We start from the raw sequence: 15284 nt of genomic DNA, 5'->3' as shown, positions 1-15284 counted from the left end.
CAATGCAATACATAATATAGAAGAACAAAAAACTAAAATAAAATAATAATAGTAATAAATAAATAAGTAAACCAATTACAGTATACATATATTGAATAAATTAAAAATCGTGCCATAAACAGAAATAATATGTATTAAAAAACGAGGTAGTGTCCAAGGGTTCAATGTCCATTTAGGAATCAGACGGCAGAGGGGAAGAAGCTGTTCCTGAATTGCTGAGTGTGTGCCTTCAGGCTTCTGTACCTCCTACCTGATGGTAACAGTGAGAAAAGTGCATGCCCTGGGTCCCGAAGGTCCTTAATAATTGACGCTGCCTTTCTGAGACACTGGTCCTTGAAGATGTCCTGGGTACTTTGCAGGCTAGTACCCAAGATGGAGCTGACTAGATTTACAACCCTCTGCAGCTTCTTTCGGGCCTGTGCTGTAGCCCCCCCATACCAGACAGTGATGCAGCCTGTCAGAATACTCTCCACGGTACATCTATAGAAGTTTTTGAGTGTAACTGTTGACATGCCAAATCTCTTCAAACTCTGAATGATGTATAGTTGCTGTCTTGCCTTCTTTATAACTACATCAATATGTTGGGACCAGTTTAGGTCCTCAGAGATCTTGACACCCAGGAACTTGAAACTGCTCTATAGTCAATGAACAGAATCCTGACATAGGTGCTTGTATTGTACAGGAGGTCTAAGGCCATGTGAAGAGCCATTGAGATTGCATCTGCCATTGACCTATTGTGGCAATAGGCAAATTGCAATGGGTCCAGGTCCTTGCTGAGGCATGAGTTCAATCTAGTCATGAGCAACCTCTCAAAGCATTTCATCACTGTAGATGTGAGTGCTACCGGGCAATTGTCATTAAGGCAGCTCACATTATTCTTCTTAGCAATGACTTAGCAAAGTGGCAGTTTAGTACAAAACAGTTTAGAGCAGATTGTGGTGTGTAGATAAAAAAGTTGTGCAATATTGCAGTGCTACATTTGACAGGTTTTAGGGGTTTAATATCTTATGATTTAAATGCAGAGGGGGCAGGAATAAGCAAATAGAGAATGGAGAAATAGAGGGAGTGCTGGTGGAGAGGTCAAGATGGGTTTGATACCACTGACACTCTGTATGTCATCAAATTTGTTACTCTGCGGCAGCTGTACATTGCAATACATAATAATAAAAACTACAAAATACAGTAAGAAGTAGATATACTTAAAAAGCTAAATTAAATATAAGTAGTGCAAAAAGAGAGAAAGAAGTAGTGAGGCAGTGTTCATGGATTCAATATCCATTCAGAAATCTGGCTGTAGAGTGGAAGAAGCTCTTCCTGAATCATTGAATATGCACCTTCGGTTTCCTGTAACTCCTCCCTGATGATAGCAATGAGAAGAGGGCACGTCCTGGGTGATGGGGGTCCTAAATGATGGATGCCACCTTTTTGTGGCATCACTCCTTGAAGGTGTCGTGGATTCTGGGGAGGTTAGCACCCATGACAGAGCTGACTGAGTTTACAACTTTCTGTAGCTTATTCTGATGCTCATTGTTATAGTAAAAGTCCAGAGACAAGCTTCACGACTTCATTGGCAGTGGGGTGGCTTCAAAGTAACAATATTTAATGCTGTTTTTTATCTTCTTTAAACTTCATCTTCCTTCATGCGTCTTGTGCAACATATTATCAAGGCACTTATAAATTATCCTGCATAAAGAAAGATCATTGGTATCTATAATATAGCACCACTAGAAAAAGAGCATTTATAAAAATGTAGTTCATATTGCTCATTCATGGTGCATTAATAGATGTTGTGATTTACTAAAAAGTCTTTACAGAATGTAGTATAAGGATAAAGAAACCTAAACCTATTGTTAACGGATATTTTCCCCCAGATCTCAGTGGTAAAAAGGGCTTTTTCTTTGTTTAAAAGGGTATTTGTACACCACTGAGGTCATGTACCCCAGGTCCTTTGATGAGACAATGTCTGATAAGTGCTTGAGCCATCATCGAGAGAGAGAACAATTCTCCCCTCTTACAGCACTGTTGGCCCTGCTGTTTGCTTAGCTGCCAGGAATCATAAGACAATATTGTTTACAACTCTGAACAAGAGAATGACCAGTCTCCTTTTGGTAGCTTCTTAAATAGCAGAGCTGAGCTGTGTTTGGGACTGATGCAGAACCCCTTCAGTATTATTCTATGGTGCCACACCATTTCCCAGTCCTGCTATTAAAGGCAAATCACTTGACCTGAGGTATCCTATGGTTGGGGACAGCTTACCTCGTTAAAATAAACCATTTACTCTTTGTGATGCAACCCACCTATTGGGAATCACTTGAAATAGTGTTTTGCTATGATTTAACTAGTGAATTAAAATAGTTTGCCGTTTGAATGCTTAAATATTTTACAATGTCCTCCAAGAAGAAACAAAGTACAGAAGTCAAACTGCAGCTACAAGCTTGTCCACAAAGTTTGGCCCATAATCCTGCTGTGTGAACAGTTCTGCAATTTGTCAGATTGACAACACCTACAAAGCCTCTCTGTACCTTAGATAGTGGAGGGTACATTTCATTTATCTCTGCATTCATCATTCTGAAATAAGGACTTTCATCACCACCATGTTAATCATTAATTACAGAGCTGCCATATTCTACAAGTTATCAAACATGTTTGGCAGGCCTGGACCTTTTTTATTGCTGAGAGCAGAAAAGTGCAGCCTTGGATTCTGTTTAGATTGCGTGATGATATGAAGCTGATTGGCTGCTATTAACAGCACGGTGATGCAGGGGTCATAGACTGCATGTTTATTCTTCTTTGACCTGTTGGGAAACTAAATGAACTGATGTATCTATTGACAATAGGTGTGTACTGACTTTGACTCCTATCTAGGATTGAAGTCACAAACACATCTTCAAGCTCTCTCACTTGCAGAATGGGCCACGTAAATTGGGAATTATCAATTGTTTTAAACACTGAAAAAAAATCTAATGTGATTTTGCCTTGTATGGAAGTTCTTATCTAGTACTCTGTTCTCATAACATGGCAAGCTGGTCACCATAAATAAGCACACAGAATTGATATACAATACATTAAACCATTCAGAACTGGCTATTAATCTGGTTACTTGTTTCCTGGTGCTGTCCTCACCTCCTACCTGCAATAATCTTTCAGGTCGATTGGAACTAGATCAATAAGTATAGAATTTGCCATATCTTTGATAAGTAGAGACAGATCAATGCCAAGTAATTGGAAATACCTTTCCTAGTGGTTAAGTATCACAGAATCAAGGCCCCAGTTAGTGAATTGAAAACTAATATGTTACTAGCTTCTTTACCAATGATTTTCTACATGGTGAGTCACAGGATTACCTTCTGTAATATACAATGTACTATCAAGATCACTCATCTGTGGAGATTATGTCAGTCAAAGTACATTTATATTTAAGAGTTCAAATTCCACAATTATATGTTTGCATATAGTGGAGGGAAAATTTTAACGACTTCCTCCAGAACCCTCACACTCTCCTCCATGATTATCAGCATTACATTTGGACAAGACTTTGGGATTCCAGAAATCACTTGCCAATGTGTGCCAGTAGATTGAAAGAGAGTTGACATCTGTGGAATACCAGACGAATGACCAGATTTCCCAACCTAACTGGAATTCTTCTGGAGAGGTGATAGGAATTCTTTTATATAATTGTAATATTTATTATTGTCACATGTTCTGAGGTACAGTGAAAAATGTGTCTTCAATAATGTTCATGGAGAACAATTCATTACAAAGTGCATTGACGTAGTACAAGGTAAAACAAGAACAGAGTGTAGAGAAGTGTTACTGTAAAGAGAAAGTGTAGTGCAGGTCGAGTTCAAGGTCATAATGAGGTAGATTATGAGGATAAGAGCACATCTTTTCCTTCTAGGGAACTGTTGAATATTTTTATAACAGCAGTATGGAAGCTATCCTTGACCCTGGTGGGTACATGCATTCAGAGTTTTGTACATTCTGCCCAATGGAAGTGGAGAGAAGGGACAATATCTAGGGTGGGCAGGGTCTTTTATTATACTGGCTGCTTTAGTGAGAAGGTTGGACACAGTCCATGGAGGGGAGGCCAGTTTTCATGATATGGTGAGATGTGACCACGACTCTGCAGTTCCTTGTGGTCACAGGTAGAGCGGTAGCCATACCAAGCCTTGATGTATCTGGAGAATACATTTCCAAGGTGCATTGATCAGAATTGTTGAGGGTCAAAAGGGGTATGGCAAATATCTTCAGTCTCCGGAGGAAGTAGACACATTGGTGAGATTTCTTGGCCGTGGCATCAAAGTAGTTGGACCAGGACAGGACGGGTGATGTTCACTCCTAGGAGTTTGAAGCTGTCAGCCCTCTCAACCTCAGCACTGTTGATGTAAACAGGAGCTTGTGCACCGCCCCGCCCCAAGGTCATTGACCAGCTCTTTAGTTTTGCTGATATTGAGGGAAAGGTTATTGTTATGACACCATGTCACTTGGCTCTCTCTCTCTCTCCTTTCCGTACTCCGACTCATCGTAAGTTGAGATATAGTCCACTATGGTGTATCATCCACACACGTGTAGATGGAGTCAGAGCAGAATGTGGCCAGGCAGTGGTGAGTGTACAGGGAATAGAGCAGGGTACTAAGGACACAGCCTTGTGGGGCACCAGTGTTGAGATTAATTGTAGGGGAGATGTTGCTGCTTATCCTTCTCTGTTGTCGTCTGTTGGTCAGGAAGTCCAGAATACAGTTGGAAAGGAAGGTGTGGAGTCCCAAGTCTGCGAATTTGGAGATGCGTTTTTTAGAATTATAGATTTGAATGTGGAGCTGTAGTTAATAAACAGTAGTCTGATGTGAGTGTCTTTACTGTCCAGATGCCACACAGATGACTAGGGCCAGTGAGGTGGCATCCCTAGCATCTGCTACAGACCTATTTTGGCAGTCAACAAATTGCAGTGGGTCGAAGTTGTCAGGAAGACTGGAGTTAATGAGTGACATGACCAGCCTCCAGAGATACTTCACGCCAACAAGTGGTCATCATTAAGGCACATTACCTTGTTTTCCTCAGAGGCTGGGATGAGAATGGTCTTCTTAAATCAAATGGGAACCTCAGATTGAAGCAGGGGGAGGTTAAAAACAGGATCTGCACAGGATCTAAGGACACGGCGAAGGATACCATCCAGGCCAGATGCTTTCAACAGGTTCACTCTCTGGAAGACTGACCTTATGTCGGCAAAGGTGATTGTGGGTTCAAGTGCACTGGAGCCTCTTGGGACTGGTGGTGACATTTCAATCCCCTTCGATTCAAAGCATACATAGAATACATTAGCATCATCAGGAAGGGATGTGCTGTTGTCAGTGATGCTGACTGATTTTGTTTCTTAGCCCATTACAGCACGGAACCCACAACTGACAGCTGCTCTGAAACTCGATTTTGGACTGGTATTGTCCCTTGATATCCCTGATAGCTTTGTGGAGGTTGAATCTTGATTTTCTTGTAAATTTCAGGGTCACCTGATTTGAACGCCACAGTCCTAGATTTCAGTAGGGAGTGAATCTCCCAGTTCATTCATGGTTTCCAGTTTGGGAACACCTGGAATACACAGCCCTCAACACACTTGCTGATAAGCTCCATAAAGTCAGTGACATACTCATCTAGGCTGGTAGCTGAGCCTTTGAAAATGGAACAATCTCAAAGGAGATACATAGAATCTCATCTATTTCCTCAGACTAGCTTTGTATGGCTTTCTGTGCTGGATCCTGCACAGAACTTGTTGTCCTAACTTGTCCTGACTCTGATGGGTCTTCTTCAGTCCATTTCTTTGTGTATAATGGTGGTAGTGACCTTACACCACTGCCCCATCACTTTCCTCAGGTGCTAACAAAGAAAAAAATACGTGCACACTGTGTATCAGGAGGACAGCTGCAAAAAGGAAAAAAAATCAATTTAAAAATAAATTGCTTTACAATTGATTTTATAATGGTTTGACCTTGAGGGCACAGAAGTTTAGTATTATTGAAAAGGTAGGAAGAAATCAGCAGGAATCAAAATTGAATTAATAAACTGAATCACACTATTATTTCCTCTTCTTTCCCCACACCTCTACTTCCCCTTTCATCTTCTTTTCCTGCCTTTTATCCATCCATGGTTTCACTGGTTTGTTTTGTCATTTCCTTTATCATCACCTCTCTTTTTTTCTCCACACCATTCAGGGTACCATAATTTTATTAGTCTCTTTCCAGAGACTGACCTCAAGATATGTTCAAATCTCACTACAGTAACTGAGAAGCCAAAAGATTAAATAAATCTGGATTAAAAAGCTAGTACATTAACCACAAAACTACTTTTGGTTCACAAATAGTCTTCAGGGAATTGAACCTCTTGTCCTTACCTACACTGGTCCACATATTACTCCAGAGCCTCAATATAGTTGACATTTACCTCCGTTCCAGTGCAACTGAGGATGGACAGGAGATGCATGCTACACATTGCAAGAACAAATAAATAAAGGAGAATCCTCTCAAAGACAATAGCGCCCCCACCTCCCACCAATATAGTTTACAGTGGCTTCAGCACATTTTCCTATTGAGGATAATGAACAGGTCATACTTTTATTTAGATGTGCAGAGCAAGAGGGAACTTATGGAATAAGAGTGGATTACAAGTGGTGATTGATAGGTTTGTGGCCTAAGGTAGAAGGGGTCAATTTTAGAAAACCTAGCACACTTATTTTTCAACATAGTCCCCTCCTACATTTACACGCTTAGTCCAGCAGTTGTGGAGCATACGGATCCTGGACCTCCAGAAAGTGTCCATAGCAGAGGTGATTGATAAGTTCATGGCCTAAGGTAGAAGGAGATGAGTTATACAGCTCTCGTTACATGCACATGCAGTTCAACGCTTTGAGTGATTATGCAGAAAGTTTTAAGTTAATAACTCATCTCCTTCTACCTTAGGCCACGAACTTATCAATCACCTCTCGAGTTTTTAACTGATGAGTTATATGATTTCTGTTTTGCACTATTTTTAATCTAAATATTTAATATACAGTGACCACCACTCCCTGGCCTTTAACATTATCATGGAAAGGGATAGAATCAGAGAGGACATGAAAATTTTTAATTAGGGAAGGGCAAATTATGAGGCTATAAGGCTAGAACTTGTGGGTGTGAATTGGGATGAAGTTTTTGCAGGGAAATGTACTATGGACATGTGGTCGATATTTAGGGATCTCCTGCAGGATGTTAGGGATAAGTTTGGCCTGGTGAGGAAGATAAAGAATGGTAGGGTGAAGGAACAAGTGAGGTGGAGAATCTATTCAGGTGGAAGAAGGCAGCATACATGAGGTTTAGGAAGCAAGGATCAGATGGGTCTATTGAGGAATATAGGGTAGCAAGAAAGGAGCTTAAGAAGGGGCTGAGAAGAGCAAGAAGGGGGCATGAAAAGGCCTTGACGAGTAGAGTAAAGGAAAATCCCAAGGCATTCCTCAATTATTTGAAGAACAAAATTTGAAGACAGGAGAGAAGATAGGACCAATTAGAGATAAAGGTGGGAAGATGTGCCTGGAGGCAGTGGAAGTGAGCGAGGTCCTCAATGAATACTTCTCTTCGGTATTCACCAATGAGAGGGAACTTGATGATGTGGAGAACAACGTGAGAGAGGTTGATGTTCTGGAGCATGTTGATATTAAGGGAGAGGAGGTGTTGGAGTTGTTAAAATACATTAGGACAGATAAGTCCCCGGGGCCTGATGGAATATTCCCCAGGCTGCTCCACAAGGCAAGGGAAGAGATTGCTGAGCCTCTGACTAGGATCTTTATGTCCTCGTTGTCCACGGGAATGGTACCGGAGGATTGGAGGGAGGTGAATGTTGTTCCCTTGTTCAAAAAAGTTAGTAGGGATGGTCCAGGTAATTATAGACTGGTGAGCCTTACGTCTGTGGTGGGAAAGCTGTTGGAAAAGATGCTTAGAGATAGGATCTATGGGCATTTAGAGAATCATGGTCTGATCAGGGACAGTCAGCATGGCTTTGTGAAGGGCAGATCGTGTCTAACAAGCCTGATAGAGTTCTTTGAGGAGGTGACCAGGCATATAGATGAGGGTAGTGCAGTGGATGTGATGTACATGGATTTTAGTAAGGCATTTGACAAGGTTCCACACGGTAGGCTTATTCAGAAAGTCAGAAGGCATGGGATCCAGGGAAGTTTGGCCAGGTGGATTCAGAATTGGTTTGCCTGCAGAAAGCAGAGGGTCATGGTGGAGGGAGTACATTCGGGTTGGAAGGTTGTGACTAGTGGTGTCCCACAAGGATCGGTTCTGGGAACTCTACTTTTCGTGATTTTTATTAACGACCTGGATGTGGGGGTAGGAGGGTGGGTTGGCAAGTTTGCAGATGACACAAAGGTTGCTGGTGTTGTAGATAGTGTAGAGGATTGTTGAAGATTGCAGAGAGACATTGATAGGATGCAGAAGTGGGCTGAGTAGTGGCAGATGGAGTTCAACCTGGAGAAGTGTGAGGTGGTACACTTTGGAAGGACAAACTCCAAGGCAGAGTACAAAGTAAATGGCAGGATACTTGGAAGTGTGGAGGAGCAGAGGGATCTGGGGGTACATGTCCACAGATCCCTGAAAGTTGCCTCACAGGTAGATAGAGTAGTTAAGAAAGCCTATGGAGTGTTAGCTTTCATAAGTCGAGGGATAGAGTTTAAGAGTCGCGAGGTAACGATGCAGCTCTATAAAACTCTGGTTAGGCCACGCTTGGAGTACTGCGTCCAGTTCTGGTCGCCTCACTATAGGAAGGATGTGGAAGCATTGGAAAGGGTACAGAGGAGATTTACCAGGATGCAGCCTGGTTTGGAGAGTATGCATTATGATCAGAGATTAAGGGAGCTTGGGCTTTACTCTTTGGAGAGAAGGAGGATGAGAGGAGACATGATAGAGGTATACAAGATATTAAGAGGAATAGATAGAGTGGATAGCCAGCGCCTCTTCCCCAGGGCACCACTGCTCAATACAGGAGGACATGGCTTTAAGGTAAGGGGTGGGAAGTTCAAGGGGGATATTAGAGGAGGGTTTTTTACTCAGAGAGCGATTGGTGCGTGGAATGCACTGCCTGAGTCAGTGGTGGAGGCAGATACACTAGTGAAATTTAAGAGACTGCTGGACAGGTATATGGAGGAATCTAAGGTGGGGGTTTATATGGGAGGCAGTGTTTAAGGGTCGGCTCTACGTTGTGGGCCAAAGGGCCTGTAATGTGCTGTACTGTTCTATGTTCTATGTTCTATCTGTATACCTACTGTAATTTATTTATTTAGTTCTTACATAGAACATAGACATAGAACATAGAATGGTACAGCACAGTACAAGCCCTTTGGCCCACAATGTTGTGCTGACCCTCAAACCCTGCCTCCCATATAAGCCCCCACCTTACATTCCTCCATATACCTGTCTAGTAGTCTCTTAAACTTCACTAGTGTATCTGCCTCCACCACTGACTCAGGCAGTGCATTCCACGCACCAACCACTCTCTGAATGAAAAACCTTCCTCTAATATCCCCCTTGAACTTCCCACCCCTTACCTTAAAGCCATCTCCTTTTGTATAGGACTGCCTTAAGGACTCCTACTCTGGATTTTTCCCTCGAGGTTTACTCCCAAAGCCTTCCCCATGAGTGGGTATAACCACAAGGCAGCGGAGTTTTGAGATCAGAGTTTTCCTTCTCCTAGATGAGCTGCCAACCATGACTGACGTGCCCTATCTGTCCGAAGCCAGCCTTTGCCCCGTCAATAGAAACGGTCTTAACATCTAAGCCACATGTGAAGGCCTGGAGCTGGACTTGGTTGTCAGAGGCTATTTGAGGTGAACGCCATTGGGAACATTTAGTAAGTAGTGGGAGCTTGTCCCCATTACCACCCCTGGCTATAACAACCTTAAGAAACCCCTATGATAACTACACAAATATTAACATGCAGGAACCATTTTTGCCCTTTCCATTGCAGTGATACCGAAGCCAAGACAAAGCTCAAAGTAAATTTATTATGAAACTACATTAATGTCACCATATACATGTCCCCAAGTCAGCATGAACTAGCGATTACACCGAGATCTTCCCTAGTTTGTATAACAAAATGGCAAGCAATACATTAAAAAGTAAAAACTAATTGCTATATTTGTATCACTTTGACTATGAATACATACTGCTACCCTCAAAGTGAAGAATCTTAATACAAGATTGCAGGCTAATACTCGGAGTACAAGTGAGCAGGTATGTTGCCTATTTCCCTGAACTTTGAAGTGAAGCATTAACTTAATTTGATAACAGCTTTGTTAATCCGCTTGTCATAAGACTACACAGAGCATTTGTTAACAATTATGGCTCCCGATAAGTTATAGGCTGGTACCCATGATGACATTGGCCATGAACTTTAAAGATAGAGGAATACAGCATTTTCACGGGAAAGGACACTATTGTATTGATATCAATGATATCCAACTGTTGCCACAGGGTAGGTCTTCATGCTACATTTGTGTTTAAATAAGAAAACCTTGGAGATATTTAAAGCTGCTTTTCCTGGAAGCTGCTGACTCCAGTGAGATGTGGGGCCTGCCTTTATCAGCAAAGTTAAGCATGCTATAAATGTTTATGGGTTACTGGTCTGCACCATCATGGGATAGCAGCTGCTAGCGATTATCCAGCTCTCCTGTTGACAGTTGATCAAAGGACAGGTTTGACTGATAAGATTTGCCAGACCAAAGTATTTTGCTGTTGCTGCGGACTGGATTCTTGCCACTCACCAGTAGGGGGTTCGGCCTCTGTGTGATAAAGACAAGCAGCAAGGTGTAAGGCAAGTCAATTAGATTTCATTATAGTTAGGTAAAATAAAGTACTTCTTAAAGGATAAACACTAGAATATTGTAGCTGTGAAATGTAAAGCTAGAAATTTATAGAAGCACATACCCTGCTTACAGACTGTTTGTCCCACTCTTATCAGGGAGGAGGCTACATAGCATCCATCTAGGGCCACCAGACTCAAAATGCGGTTACTTTCCACAATTCGTCAGACTGATCAACTCCTCCACCTACTAACACCACCACTGCTTTATTATTTCCCATCATTCACCTTATGAACAGCCTAGCACACTTTATGGACATGCTATCAATCTATGTATATAAGCTAATTTATGTATTTGTATTTATTGTGTGTTCTTTTAAGTTTTATTGTGTTTTTTATCTTTTGTGTTTTGTTTTGTGCTGCATTGTATCTGGAATGACAATTATTTTATTCTCCTTACACTTGTGTGCAGGAAAAGGCATTAAACAATCTTGAATCTTGAATTTACAGATCCTGGTATTGAAACTAAGCAGCTATCACACACTATTATTGATGAAATGATTAGAAACATAGAAAACCTACAGCACAATACAGGTCCTTCAGCCCACAATGCTGTGCCGAACATGTACTTACTTTAGAAATTACCTAGGGTTACCCATAGCCCTCTATTTTTCTAAGCTCCATGTACCTGTCCGGGAGTCTCTTAAAAGACTCTATCGTATTCGCCTCCACCACTGTCGCCAGCAGCCCATTCCACGCACTCACCACCCTCTGTGTAAAAAACTTGCCCCTGTCATCTCCTCTGTACCTACTTTCAAGCACCTTAAAACTGTGCCCTCTTGTGTTAGCCATTTCAGCCCTGGGAAAAAGCCTCTGACTATCCACACGGTCAATGCCTCTCATTATCTTATACACCTCTATCAGATCACCTCTGTTGCTCCAAGGAGAAAAGGCTGCGTTCACACAACCTATTCTCGTAAGGCATGCTCCCCAATCCGGCAACATTCTTGTAAATCTTTGATATAATTACTTTATATAAAAGAGAAAATAAGTGTTCACTGACCAAGAGAATGATATTTAAATTTAGCCACCTCTAACTTTGTTGTTAGAAGTATATACTTCATAATGTTAATATAGAAAGTAAGTTTTAAGAAGAAGTGTCAGAAAATAATGCAGGCATATCAATATTTCAGCAATGTGGTGGTGCATAAAACAATTAAAACAGGTGTAGGCATAGATTTTCAGTTATTCATTGAAACAGGTCTTTCCATCACTTGAAAGCGTTGCACTGTATTACAGGAAAATGTGAATCAACTTTTATGTAAAACATTTGTCAGACAGTGAGTGGGTAGAGTGTGTGTGCTTTGTCACCTCAGTACCACCAGTAGGATTGCTAATCCATTGCGTGGCCAGTTCTCATTACTAGGTAACTGTTCATCAGCCGGAGCTAATAAGTAACTCACCTGTTACCGAGTGAGAAATCAGGCAGGGTCGTTGTTACTCAATGGTAGCATGTAACTCGGTACACGTTTCGGTTCGACCCAGTATTTTCTGCAGTGGCAAACTGCATTATTTCATCCAACAGATTCTGGGCTGTAGTCATGACAGGTCAGACAGTACAAAAACAGTCAGGTATAAAATATGCCCAACCTTTTCCCATTAAACATGCAATAGCTACCTGCACAAAGAATTTGGCACTATGGGCAGAGCAAATCAATGTCCCTAGTATTTGACTTCAGAAGAGGAAATTTACCAACTTCACCAGAATGGGAAATCCTTATTAACAGAAGAACATAAGAAATAGGAGCAGGAGTCGGCCATCTGGCCCATTGAGCCCGCTCCACCATTCAATAATATCATGGCTGATCTGGCCATGGATTCATCTCCATCTACCTGTCTTTTCCACATAACTCTTAATTCTCCTACTATGCAAAAATTTATCCATCCTTGTCTTAAGTAAATTTACTGAGGAAGCCTCCACTGCTTCACTGGGCAGAGAATTCCACGGATTCACCTCTCCTTGGGAAAAGCAGTTCCTCTTCATCTCCTTCCTAAATCTACTCCCCCAAGTCTTGAGGCTATGTCTTCTAGTTCTAGTCTCACCTATCAGTGGAAACAACTTTTCTGCCTCTATCTTATCTATCCCTTTCATAATTTTATATGTTTCTATAAGATCTCCTCTCATTCTTCTGAAGTCTAGCGAGTACAGTCCCAGACGACTCAATGTCCCCTCATAGTCTAACCACCTCATTTTTTCGGAATCAACCTGGTGAACCTCCTCTGCCCCGCCTCCAAAGCCAGTATATCCTTCCTCAAATAAGGAGACCAGAACTGCACGCAGTACTCCAGGTACAGTCTCACCAGTACCCTGTACAATTGTAGCAAAACCTCCCTGCTCTTAAATTCAATCCCTCTAGCAATGAAGGCCAATATTCAATTTGCCTTCTTGATAGCCTGCTGCACCTGCAAACCAACCTTTTGTGATTCATGCACAAGCACTCCCAAGTCCCTTTGTACAGCAGCATGCTGCAATTTTTTACCATTTAAATTATAATCTGCTCTTTCATTTTTCCTTCCAAAGTGGATGAGCTTGCATTTACCAACATTGCATTCCATCTGTCAGACCCTTGCCCACTCATTTAACCTATCTGTATCTCTCTGCAGACTCTCTGTATCTTCTGCACAATTTGCTTTCCCACTCAATTTAGTGTCATCAGCAAACTTAGATACACTACACTCAGCCTCATTTTCCAGATAATTAATGCATTTTACTTTCACTCCTTTGTTATTGTCCCCCTTCCATCCCTTTAGCACCATTATCCCGCTCTTTCAGGCTCGCTTTTCCATTATAACAGAATACTTCATTACATTGCCTTCTGCAACGCACACATAAAATGCTGGAGAAACTCAGCAACTCAGGCAACATCTATCAAGAGGAATAAACAGTCGACGTTTCGGGCTGAGACCCTTCATCAGGGTCTGTCTCCGAAAAATCAACTGTTTATTCCACCTCCACCCCTCCATCCCCATAGACTTGCTGAGTTCCTCCAGTATTTTATATGTGTGTTGCTCAGGACGTCCAGCATCTGCAGAACCTCTTGTGTTCGTGATTTGAATCATCTTCTGTCTGGACCCACACACCCACTGCAGTTACACACTTCACTCTCCCTCCCGCCAGTTCACTTCCACTCTTGCTGCTTCATGTCCTACACACTATGTTTTAATATCTCAAAGACTCATCAGGACAGATAGTGTCAAAGCACTTATGGAAGAAGTAGAAAAACAACAGAAGGAAGAGCACAAAAACTGAAACATAAAATCTGACTCCAATGAAGGGAGCAGTGGCCAACTTCGCTTGCAGAACCCACTGTAGAGGAGGTCACCAGGGTAGAGGGGTCGATGTAGAGCTTCAGGACTTTCCCCACACGTACTAGCCTGGTCTCTCTTGCACATGCACATCTCGTTACTGACTTCCACTCTCATTTGAGGTCCACCCTTAAAGTGGAGCGACAACAGTGAGTCAACCAGGACTCTTCGAAATGGGCTGAAAATAAATCCCTGGCCGCCGTTCTTCTTTCTAATTGAAGTCAGAGACGAAGATCAATCATGATGTAACCAAACTGCCGATGAGGCATTTCCAGCTGTTGCAAAAAAACAGCCAAACTGCTGGAGGCACTCGGTGGAACGAGCAGCATCTGTGAAGGGGAAAATGACAGTCGACATTCTGTATCAGCACCACTGTAGATGCTGTTTGACCCACTGAGTTTGTTTCTTGCTCCTTATTCCAGCATTTGTAGTCTCTTCTGTTACTGAACATCTGCCTGAGAATCTGAAAATTACAAAACTTATAATTTTCTTATAACTTAAAACTTACAATTTAAATCATAATTATAATTCATAATTTTCTCTTCTGGGCAACAAAACAGAAAAGTTGGCAGTGAAAGCGATTAGTTTAGATTGAGAACTCCAGAGCCTGGATTATTCCATCAGCTGCATATAGCCACCACAACAGGGAGAGGAGCTGACTGATAGGAAGAGAATGGTCCAGTTTTGTTTCATCTCTTCATCTATTAGACTGACCGATTCTTCCCCCATGACCCTTGAACAAGTCCGTGAGCCTCCTGAGTCATGGCATTCCAATGAATTTGGGAAATTCCTACCTTTCTTTTGGCTTTTATCCTGACTAATGGTCTCACAGTAAATCCCAGCCGTCCTTTCCCACCATGTTATGAGCAAATCACCTGAAACCACCGATTCTGTTAGTCATGGCCATGCTCCTGTCTGGGAGACAATTAAATTGGGTTCTTGGTACAAGCACAAATAAATACACTGGAAATAATCAGCAAGTCAGGCAGCACAAATAGAGTGAGAAACACGGCCAGCATTTCAGCTCAATGCCCTTTCCCCAGAAATCTCTTTTGAGCTCAGAATATTGTTTTCAAGTGATATTTTGAGATCTATTG

The 15284-nt window shown here is 41.9% G+C and overlaps 1 long non-coding RNA gene across 3 annotated transcripts in view; it reads left to right on the top strand.

The window, feature by feature from the left end:
• Positions 1–3495: 3495 nt before the first annotated feature.
• Positions 3496–15284, top strand: part of LOC134349036 (uncharacterized) — a 46450-nt gene continuing 34661 nt past the window's right edge. For all 3 annotated transcript variants that reach the window (XR_010018566.1, XR_010018567.1, XR_010018565.1), the window contains exon 1: positions 3496–3652. This is a non-coding gene — a long non-coding RNA (uncharacterized LOC134349036). The remainder of the gene's footprint in view (positions 3653–15284) is intronic.

This window comes from Mobula hypostoma, chromosome 7 (genome assembly GCF_963921235.1).
Source record: "Mobula hypostoma chromosome 7, sMobHyp1.1, whole genome shotgun sequence".
NCBI classification, from domain to species: Eukaryota; Metazoa; Chordata; class Chondrichthyes; order Myliobatiformes; family Myliobatidae; genus Mobula; species Mobula hypostoma.
This window is presented reverse-complemented; position numbering and strand designations above follow the sequence as displayed.